General features: G+C 41.0%; 1 protein-coding gene across 2 annotated transcripts in view; it reads left to right on the plus strand.

Moving 5' to 3' along the window:
* Positions 1–6,255: 6,255 nt before the first annotated feature.
* Positions 6,256–12,031, plus strand: part of LOC144499585 (uncharacterized) — a 90,745-nt gene continuing 84,969 nt past the window's right edge. The window contains exon 1 of one of the 2 annotated variants that reach the window (XM_078221707.1): positions 6,256–6,662. The gene's annotated coding sequence lies outside the window, so the exon portion shown is untranslated. The remainder of the gene's footprint in view (positions 6,663–12,031) is intronic. The other variant, XM_078221708.1, reaches the window with a different exon arrangement.

The raw sequence follows: 12,031 nt of genomic DNA on the forward strand, positions 1-12,031 counted from the left end.
TGCATAGCGGAGACTCCAAATGGACAGCAGTACAGGAGAAACTGGAAATTCCTATGGACAACAAAAGAAATGTGACCCTGCTCTGAACCAGTACATGTAGCGAAAGATCAAGAAGCAGAATCCACCGGTGAAGCAATAGATAACCAGACAAAGCCTGAGACTCCTGAATAATACCTCAGAACATCCAGTGAAAGAATTGTGTAAAAACCACAGAGATATTGAGATGAATAAAAGATCAAACAGACTGATCAAAACAGTGTGAAAGAGTAAATAAGAGATTCTGTGTACACGAGTCGGCAGTATTCACAATCCATTTTGTTTTAACAGAGACTCGCCAGAAGTGCTTCTGGTTTATAAAAAGGAAATATTATGATAATATGTGGATTATGGTTGTGGACTCAAGTATTAGGTACAATATGGTACACTCTACAGATCAGGTAACATATGTGAGGGAAGGTTGCAACAAGGCTGTAAATGCCTTGTCATTGTGTGTTCATGTTCTGAAAATGTTATTAATAAAATTGGTATCAGTCATCCTGCGTCATAAAAACAAGACAGTAACAAATGTAATAATGGAATACCAGTGGATTTTATTTATTTCAAAAAGTTTGCAACAAGATCCTCATAAAAAGATCATTAACAAAACTGAGAAAGCATGGATTGGCAACAATTTATTGGCTTGAATAGGGAGTTTGTTGGGAGTAGGAGACAGGGATAGGGATAACGGCTATGTATTCTGATTGGGAGGATGTGATCAGAGGGGCTGGATTTTACGACCCCGCCAATAATATGCTCATCCATCACACACTCTGAATAAAGAGTTACACACATCACCCTATTTTGCAGTCCCAGCAGCACTCACTACTGAGCACTCAGCACTAGAGCTGTCGGCCAAGATTGGACTGCAGCGGAAGCTCTCATGGAGGCAACTTATTTCTACTGAGGAGCAGAAGTCCGACTCTCATCTTGTTGAGGATGCTCAGAGTGAGTTGTGGCTGTGGAACAAGCCTGGTTTAAAGTTGGTAGATTTGCAGGGAACAACTTCCAGAGTGATGAACTAAACACCCTCCCCCCACTGTAAAATCCAGTCCATGGTGGGGGATTTGTGCTGGGGCCTCAGATTTTCAATGGGAACTGAAAATGTAGATTTTCTGGCAGTACTGAATTAGATGAAACATTAGATTATGTAAATAGGAGCAGAAAATTGCAAGAATACATTGATACATTTAGTGAAAAAAATTGTGGTTGGTGGCGCTTCTACTCTCGACCTAAGAAATATTGTTGTACTTGCTAAGAGGCAAAAAACTAGAAACTGTAGATGAGCAGAAATGTTTAGATGCCCAACTTAAGAAACAATGAAAACCTGGAGCACGGGTACAAAAGAATTCAAAGGCCTGATAAAATGTCGGCCCTTACTTTTAAGAGGGTTGCAATACAAATGGATGGCAGAGCTCTGGTCAGACACAATTTGTCACAATCAGGCACTGTTTTAAGACCTGGGCTGAAAGGTCCTCAAGAAGGAAATATTGGCCTTGGATGGAATGCAATGCAGATTCACCAAAATTATTTAGGATCTAAAAGGATTAAAATATGAACATAGATTGCAAAAATTAAGATTGTATGTCCTTGACTATAGAAGATTAAGGGCTGATCCAATTTGGGTGTTTAAGAGGACCAAGTATATTTAAATAATCAAATAAATCGGTAGGATTCCCTGTTCTGGATTCCCCCATCAACTCCTCTGATGGGGGAATCCAGAACAATGCTGCATAATCTTAAAATCAGAGCGAGATCATTCAAACATGGTATCAGAAAGCGTTAATTTTTTCCACAAAAAGCTGTTGAGACTAGGTCAATTAAAATTCTGAAACTGTGATTTGTAGATCTCTGTTAGGCAAAATTATAAAAGTTACAGAACCAAGGTGAGAAGATGGAATGAAGAAATGGAAGAACCAAGACCTACTGGAATGACAGAGCAGGCTCAAGAAACTGAATGGGCTACTGTTCTTATGTTTAAAATTATTCACAAAACATTTTTCCTCTTCTGAGTGGCCCAACAATTTCCAATTATTACATGCTTTTTCTTTGTCACTATGTTTGCAGCACATTTTGTTTTAAGTAATATAAGTAAGCCGATCATTGCTGTTTGTTTCTTCTTCAGTCATTGATTGCAGCCTAAATATTGGGATAAAAGTCTTCTGTCAGTTGTGAAGTTGCTGCCTGATGTGGGATAATAAGAGTAGTGAGATTTTTTAAAATCAGTACACATTAAGGCACTGACAGAATTAGCAACATTCAGTTAAATGACTTGAAAATAAGCTGGCAAGAAACAATTTCCACTTATGGGATGCAGTGATTGATTCAAATAAGTGATTATGATTGTAAAATATAATGCTGATAATTTAAATATTATTGATTTTAAGGAATATTGTTCACTTTGGTCAAAAAGCATTTTACACCAGGGAGCAATGTGGAAGGAGGATTATGCAAGGGGTGGGGGAAGGGCAAACACTAAGGGACTATGTGGAAAGAGGGTTGTGCAAGGAGTGGGGTGGGTTAAGGGTAAGGGAACCTGAACCAAAATGGGACCAGCGTCCTCGCAGGGAGATTTGCTAATACCATTGGGGAGGGTTTAAACTAATTTGGCAAGGGGGTACGATCGAGAGAGAAGGTTCAGCCTTTTGGAGGTGTACCTCCAAAATTAGAAGAGACAGCAAGTGAATCAGGAAGGCATAGAAGTTATGGACCACTTAAGGAACAAGGGAGTTTAGCAAGATTTGATGGTATCTTAATGCAAGAAGTCTGACAACAAGGCAGATGAGTTAAGGGCATATAAATTAAACATGGGGGTATGATGTCACTAAAACAGAGGTAGGATTGACAACTCAATATTCTATATCGGATCTTCAGGCGAGCAGTGAAGGAGGTGAAAAAGGAGGGGGTGTCACAATTTTGATAAGGAAATCAGTTACAGCAGTAAAGAGTTAGTGTCTTCAAATGAAGCCATATGGGTAGAACTTAAAAATCAATAAGAAGCAATCAGATTGCTGGGAATGTTCCATAGGCCCCCTAATAGTCTGAGAGAAATAGAAAGCAGATATGTAGGCAAATTTCAGAGAAGTGTAAAAATAATAGGGAGTGATAGTGAGGGATTTCAACTTCACCAACGTTAACTGGGGTAGTCATAGTGTGAAAGATTTAGAGGGAGCGGAATTTTTAAAGTGCACCCAGGAAAACCTTTTAAGCCAGTATGTAGAAGATCCTACAAGAGAGGGGACGATGCTGGACTTCAATTTATGTAAGTGGTTGAAGTATCAGTAGGAGGATATTTTGCAGACATCGATAATAATTCTGTTAGATTCAAGATTGTTATGGAAAAGGACAAAGATGGGCCTGAAATCTAAGTTCTAAACTGGAGAAAGGCCAATTTTAATAAGATCAGATATGATTTGAGCATAGTGGAGTAGTAGCAGACACTTTTAAGTAAATCTGTGACAGAAAGGTGGGACGCATTCAAGAAGGAAACAGGGAGCATATAGGGCCAATATGTTCTAAGAAAGAAAAACAGTGGGACCAATAAATCCAGTGAGTCCTGGATATCGAGGGACATAATACAGCATTGGATAATGAGAAAAAGAGAGGCTTTTGGTAGATATCAAGGTCTCAAAACAGCAGAAGCCCTCGGGTATAGTATGTGGAAGAGGGAACTTAAAAAGGAAGTTGGGAGAACAAAAAGGGGACATGAAAGGATACTGGCAGATAAAATAAAGGAAAATCATAAGTTGTTTTACAAGTACATTCATAGTAAAAGGATAACTATGGAAAGAACAGGGCCCATTAAAGACCACAGTGGTAATTTGTGTGTGAAGCCGGAGGATGTAGGTAAGGTTCTAAACAAATACTTTGTGTCAGTATTCATGAGTGAAAGGGACATTGCGGGTATAGAAATCATGGAAAAGGACTGTGATACAATTAAAGTAGCTCCATCCCCAAGCACAGCACCCACCATTTTCGCAAGGTGGAAGGCGGGCGGGGGGGGGGGGGGGGGGGGGGGGGCGGGCAGGCGGGGGGGGGGGGGGGGGGGGCAGTTTTGGGGGTGGATTCCAAGTTGCACATCTGTGGCTCACGGAGGCTGCTGCCCATATTAAACAACAGCTGTCTCCAGTCATGTCTGATTTTTGTTAGCCAAGAGAGAAAAATAGCAGGCAGATCTGATAGGAGCCGGTCTAAGCTTTGTCGAGTTGCTTGAATAGGTAGGACATTCTTTTGGTTATGGTCACAGGACACCTTGGTGGTCAGGTATCCTTTTGTGTTGTTAAAAGTAGGTATGAATATATGCAAAAAACAAACTCATTGGAACTATCAAGCAGATTTGAACTGTCAAAACCAACTGTCTAAAGGAGCTGTTGAGGTATTTAAAACTCCCATCCTTTATTTGTGAATAAAACTGGAGTGTTAAAAAAAAATCAATGCTTGCTATATCACTATCTTGACTTAAGCCTGAGGATTATCATTACTGGATTAGTGCTGCATGAATGATTTAATAAACTTCCATTATCACAGTGGAGTGTCTGCCATTTCAGTCATTTGACAGTCCTGAGTAGTTATCACCTCTTTGAAGTGGGACCAGGAATACTTGATTTTATAAGTAATTAAAGGAAATTAAATGTTTTTTAAAATCAGCATTTTCTTTTCAAATAGTGAATTCTCCAGTAGACCCATAAGAACTTTATTTGATCTCATCTTAACACAAATCCTGAGGTCTTTCTATGACAGATACTGGATGGATTGGCATAGTGTAAAGAAAAAGGATGGTGGGTGGGGAATGGAATGCTATGAGTTGGCATAAAGGGGCTATAAAGGGCCATGTAGAGTGGATGGAGGAAATAGCTTTCCATAGATGCTCTAAGGAGCCATGGGAGGTGGGTAAATGACATGGGGAGTGTGAAGGTTGGAGGGATGTTATTGTTTTCATTTAAAATGTCAACGCAGTGCTGGAACACTGAGGCAAGCCATCCACCCAGCCCACATCCACACCCAGCAGCCTCTGCATAGTTTCCAAAAATTATGGCCTGAATGTTTGCTCTCAGGTCAGGTTGAAAGTGCACTGAATTCCCATCCCCCTTCTATTAAGTCCTGAGTCAGAATGCTTGTAGGCTACCTTCCCACCTAAAAGCTCCAAATCTTGTTGGGTTTGCCTGCGGCTCTCTGAAGTGGAGAGGTGGTCCCTCGTTCAAAGACACTATGTGCCCTACTGAGGTACCTGGAATCAGGAAGGTGGGGCCTCAGAGTGAGCCATCCTTGCTGGTGATCCCACACCTCCCTCCCCCCATCTCCAATGACCAGCATTCCCCTTCCAGGGAACCCCACTTACCTGATTCCAGAGGATTAATTGTTGATTCCCAGTGCATTACTGGGAGTGGGCAGCTCTCCTCGTGGTGCTGCCGAACTACAAAGCTGCCAGCCTCAAGAATGGGATTTCTGCCCGACGTGGGCCTTACTTCAGTGGGAGCCCTGATGGTTTCGGAATAGTATCAAGCCTCCTGTGTAGAGGTAATGTGGAGCTCCCATTGGTTCTCCATTGGGTGGTTTCCATGTCCCTGCTATTAAATTTCACCCATAGCTTTGTAAAAGGTCCTGATCTATTGAAGATTAAATAATCACTCATCAGGTTTATAAATCAACCGTCCATCCATATTAGTTCAGGTTTTAAGAATAGCAACACATGATTTTTATAACAAATTGCTTGGATTAAAGGGTTTCTCTCGATTTGAAATTAATGTTCTGCCTTGTGGTGCCCAGAAGTCCGAAATGACCATGCTATTTTAGACAAATGCAGTAGCTTTCATCCAATGTGTTGCAAATCAATGTTATTGTTGCCATGGTGCAGATTGTAGTGCAGAGTGAGTGATGTGGTATTTGACAATATAGTTCCTAAATCATTTTAGAGTAATATAACAATATAACAGTACAGTTGGCATGAGTGTGAATTGATCCCCGGAACTCTTTGTATTAAAATTCTCATCGGGAACTACATTGATTTGAGGAATTTACAAATACAGAATGACCAATTTTCTATGCAACCATTCCCAGACAATACAAGCCAAATATTATCTCGCTCCTGTTAGTGTATTTGTTTCAGAAATTGTGAAGCAAATAGGTTAAAAGTACACTTCCATTGATGTTTGACTCTGTATTTCTTAAATCAGTTTGTCGCATAACATGTTTTCAGGTTCCTATTCTTTTGAAATAACTTCCTCTTGAAAGAAATTTGAACCCTAAACGTGTCTCTCAGAATATGGTGCAAGTCCTGTAGGTGTCCTGTTCCTCTGACCCTGACATACTGTTTACCCCTGACCTTGCCAGCGCACAGTGCTGTGCCTCACTCACTCCCTCTTGGTGTGTGTGATCCCTGGCGATTGCTGCTCGCTGGAAGGATCAGCGCGGGAAGGCGAGCAGCTGAGATCAAGCTGCGCATTGGGCTCCAGCGGGCGGGGGTAATGGCGCTTCATCTGGACGACTCCTTCCCTTACCAGAGTCTGCTGCCGAAGAAGGAGACGGGCGCCGCGTCTTTCCTCGCCCGGTACCCGGAGTACGACGGCAGGGGGGTTCTGATCGCTGTCTTGGACACGGGAGTGGATCCGGGAGCACAAGGACTGCAGGTAAAGGCAGGCGATCGCAAGCTAGGCCTCGTGAAGCCTCGGCCTCTCGTACACAACACAGCCACGTAGACTTTTAGAAGCGGCATTAAATCGACCACCATTCACCTTGGAAACAAGATATTATTATCTTACACCACATTTAATACATGTAAAATAGCATTTGATTACAACCCGGATGTGTTAATAAATTATTGGATGGTGGTGATGAAGACTTAACTGGCCTCTTTCAAATGTGCAGTTTTAACACTTTGCTCCTCTCATCACTGTGAGGTTATTAATTCGTGCATATTTATTCACTCATTTTGATATTCCCACTTAATTAGTATAGTATATTAGATAACTGGCTGGACCAAGTATACTGGATATTGAGTTCACTCTTTGAGACCAATTTCCTCTGTGCCATGAATAGTATAAGTTTATTATCATGACTGTTAGAAGATTGTGGAGAGATGTGTGTATGCATATATATACATACACACACACACCCTTGGTCAGCTGGCATTTGGGGAAGGGATGTGTATTATAACAGTACTTGTGCTCAATTTCCAGTGACCGGAAACTACAGGCTTTCCTCTTGACAGTGCTATGACAATGCACAAGCCGAATTTCATGTTTGATCTAGAGTGGAATTTTGCGATATAAATAATTTTTCCAGTCACCCTTTTATTTCTTAGCAAGGTACCAAGGTTACACTTTAATGTACGGTTAAAAAGTTGTATGAATTATTTCATCCTTCATTGCATATTGTTTATAATTGCCCGTGGAAGCAATTGATCTATTATATCATTTTGGAATAAACAGACAATGCAGTTCCCAATATGACTTCAAGAAAAATAAAGTTTTTTTTCAGGTTCCAAAGAATATTATGTCACCCTCTCCCCTCCACCCCTCTCCAAAAAAAACCAAACTTCCCTGCCTGCTGATAAGTCAGAAAATGAAGGGAGAGTGACAGCTTCCAAAAATTAGGATACCTTTTAAATGTGTTAATTAGGAACCCAGTGGTGTACTACATACAGAAAAATGAAGAACTGGATGTAGTTTGATCCTAAATTTCTAAAATTAGATTGGTAAGTTATTAAAGTGAAGTTGAGGTCATCATAGACTTTTGACCTTTTCATTTCACTCATTTAAGCACATTTTAAAGTGTAATTAAATTAGAAGGCCAAAATCTTGTTTTTAAATATTTTTACATGTATTGAACTGGAAATAATGCCTCATACACAATTATGGTTGATCATTCCAGTTACTTTCATGTAACTGTCACAGGACATAATGGATGTGAAAACTTAGAAAATTTTTTGCTGCGGAAAGAGCTCATTTGGCCATCTTGGCCATGCCAATTGGGAAAATTGTCACCCAGTCCAATCTCTCCTTCCAGCTCTTGGTCTCGAGCCCTGTAAGTTAAGACGTTTAAAGTGCATATCCAGATTTTTCTTAAATGTGATGTTGCCTCTACTATGCTTCCAGGTGGTTAGTTCCAGAATCCCATCACACTCTGGTTGGCAAAATTGTATTGCCACTTTCTCTAATCTATAGAATGTATAGAACGTTGGTTCGGCCGCATTTGGAATACTGCGTCCAGTTCTGGTCGCCACACTACCAGAAGGACGTGGAGGCTTTGGAGAGAGTACAGAGGAGGTTTACCAGGATGTTGCCTGGTATGGAGGGGCTTGGTTATGAGGAGAGATTGGGGAAACTGGGGTTGTTCTCCTTGGAAAGACGGAGGATGAGGGGAGACTTAATAGAGGTGTATAAAATTATGAAAGGCATAGATAGGGTGAACGGTGGGAAGCTTTTCCCCGGGTGGGTGGTGACGTTCACGAGGGGTCATAGGTTCAAGGTGAAGGGGGGGAGGTTTAACACAGATATCAGAAGGACATAGTTTACACAGAGGGTCGTGGGGGCCTGGAATGTGTTGCCCGGCAAGGTGGTGGAGGCGGACACACTGGGAACGTTTAAGACTTATCTAGATAGCTATATGAACGGAGTGGGAATGGAGGGATACAAAAGAGTGGTCTAGTTTGGACCAGGGAGCAGCGCGGGCTAATTGTTCTTTGTTTCTCATTTCAAGGCTTCATTCTATGATCATCTTGCTGGTGCCAGTATAGAGCGAGACTGCGGATAGTTGGGAACCTGTCTCGGGGGCAGGGAATTCATATGGTGTTCGTGGAAGTGGAAATGAATAGGGTTGGGAAGCATTTTCCGATCAGGGCCAGTGTGATCTCCTGGACTCGTTTCGATCGCCTCAGGGGGTCGGAGAGGAATTTCCCAGATTTCTTTTCCCCATATTGGCCCTGGGGTTTTCACTCTGGGTTTTCGCCTCTCCCTGGAGATCACATGGTCTGGAATGGGGGGGTGGGGGTGAGTTAATAGGTTGTGATGAACAAAGCATCGTAGCTGTGAGGGACAGCTCGGTGGATAGGATATTAGTATGTAGATAGGCTGGAAAATTGGTCGGGGATCCTGGATTCAGGATTCAATCCTGGACCGGGGAGCGGCGCGGGCTTGGAGGGCCGAAGGGCCTGTTCCTGTGCTGTATTGTTCTTTGTTCTTTGTTCTAATCCTTCTGCCAATTTATGCCCCCTGGTTATTTCTGCAAACAGAAATTGGTCATTCCTATTGTTGGAGTAAAATTGAGACTGTTCAAGCCATTATTGCGACTTATAAAACTTTTTAAGCCATCATTGTGAATGTAAAACTTTTTAAGACAAGAAAAGTTGTGTATGTAACTTTTGCACTCTGTGGTTAAGCACAAACACTCGAGCCTTGACTAGTGACAAGCTGGGGTGAGCCATGTCTCATTTTTAGTGTAAAAGTGCAAAGCAAGCAGGAATAGTCAGACAGCAAAGGACAAGAATAGTTAGGTCGCTCAGGGGCAGATGGCCTGAAATTGGCCTAGAACAGTGAGGTATTTTCAACGAAATGTTATTGATAACTAACTATTGTCAAGGGGCACACTTGGCCAAAGTATGTAACCGCCTACGGCTGGATGCAAAACTGCTGATGTTTGCGATGTTTTAACGGATATAAATGCACTTGCTGCCAAGCCAGATTGAGGAACTCTGCCCAGAGATCCTCCCAAAGCTTCGATTCAATAAACTGCATGTTGAATCTCAAGTCTGATCTCCGAGTGGTGACTTTTCCCACAACACCTATCGACGCCATCTAGGCTCTTCATACTTTTATACAATTGAGTTAAATCTGCCCTTAGGTCCTATTTTCCAAAGAAAACAACTCTAGCTTATCTAAAGGAGCTAATTACATTAGCTGATGTAAGCCTGCTATTCAAAAAGGGAGTTAGAGAGAAAACAGGGAACTATAGACTGGTGAGTCGAACTCTAGTTGCTAGAGTCTATTATCAAGGATTTCATAACTCGGCATTGAGAAGGCAGTGGTATAATCAGACAAAGTCAGCATGGATTTACAAAAGGGAAATCCTGCTTGACGAATCTATTGAAATTCTTTGAGGATATAACTAGTAGAGTTGACCAAGGAGAAGCAGTGGATGTGGTTTATTTGGACTTTCAGAAGGCTTTTGACAAGGCCTCACATAACAGACTACCATGTAAAGTTAAAGCACATGAGATTGTTGGTAATGTCTTGAGATGGATAGAAAACTGGTTAGCAGCAAGGAAGCAAAGAGTAATAAATGGGTCTTTTACCGATTGGCAGTCAGTGACTCGTGGGGTTCTGCAGGGATCTGTGCTAGGACCCCAACTGTTCACATATCTTAATGATTTGGAAGAGGGAACTGAGTGTATTATCCCCAAATTTGCAGATGATACAAAGTTGGGTGGGAGAGTGAGCTGTGAAGAGGATCCAGAAGTGGGGAGCAGGATATTGAATTTGATGACCAGCCATGATCAAAGTGAATGGTGGAGCAGGCTCGAAGGGCCGAATGGCCCATTCCTGTTTCTATGTTAATCTTCACTTGTAGCTAAAATTTCCTGTTCTTGGACTACATCAAATACTCTACCCTAGTTGACTCTCCTTGTTATTTCCTGAACAAGTTGAATCATATTAGTCTGAAATGAGACCTATCTTTAACAAATCCACGCTGACTGCCCCTGGCTGATGAGTACCTCGAAATGACAATTTATTTGGTTTCTCAGAATTCTTTCACTTGCCCACCATTGAGGTTTGGCTGACTGGTCTGTAATTACTTGTACTATCCTGTGTCCCTTTTAATACAGCAGTATAACATTAGCAGTCCTCCAGTAATACCCCTGCAGCAAGAGAGGATTGGAATAAGATGGTCAGAACCACTGCTATTTCTTCCCTTGCTTTAGCAGTCAAAGCAAAAATTGAAAATTTTGACTGGTCCATTGGTGATGGTATTATTTGATGTCAAACAATTTTATATGTCTCTATGTGTATCATATCAGTTGTCAGGTACCTTTATATTTTTTAATTGTTATATGATGCAAAAAGGTTAAGTTAATTTTAGGTAAATTGAGCGAGATGGAATCTAAGCTTTATAACAACCGACAAAACTTAATACTTTTAAAGTAACTTTGATAGAAGAAAATACGTGTCGGGGGATATGTAAATAAAAAGTCTTGTGTATGGTACACATTTCCTGTGCACAAATCTTTTAGGATTTTACCTCAACATTTATAATAACAGTTGGTTAAAAAAACACTGTAATTGGTTTCCTGTCAGGGTGTAGATGCAAGTTCCTGCCTTTTGTGGTGCAAATTGATGAGCAGAGGCATTCTACCAATTTTCACTCAATGTGAAGGTAACTTTGATTTTTAATCAATCTTATCTCATTTAAATTTTTAAAAAATTATTTTCTTTTATTATTCTCTCCCTTGCCACCGTCTGAAATTCTTCACAATTCCTATCCATGATGCAGCCTCAAGTCATGGGCCAATTTTTTTCCGCCTTATTCAGCTTTGCATTGCAACTCTCGTGTCAGACGTAGACCAGGTTCAAGTTCCGTTCCTGTCCTCTTCCTCATAGACACTGTACTGTTCCCTTCTAACACTTGCCTCAGCTTTCTGCACATAATCAGCTGGGCAGCAATATGCACATTTTAAAAACATAATATTTCATAAACTTAGATCAACTTTTTTGATGAAATAACTTTTGTATGTATATAGACAGAGACAATCATTTACAGAGCATTTTTTAACCAGTTGCCCATTATAAATGTTGATGTAAAATCCTGGAAGTGTGTACCATACCCAAACTTTTGAATTATATGTCTCCCCAACATGTTTTTCATGCATCAGAATTACATCCAAAGCATTTAGTTTTATTGCTTATTATAAATAATTTAGATTCCATCCAGTGCCATTGTTTTTCATGTTTATTACTGACCATAGAACCATTGAAAATTACAGCTCAGAAACAGGCCTTTTGGC

This window comes from Mustelus asterias, chromosome 10, assembly GCF_964213995.1.
Source record: "Mustelus asterias chromosome 10, sMusAst1.hap1.1, whole genome shotgun sequence".
Lineage (NCBI taxonomy): Eukaryota > Metazoa > Chordata > Chondrichthyes > Carcharhiniformes > Triakidae > Mustelus > Mustelus asterias.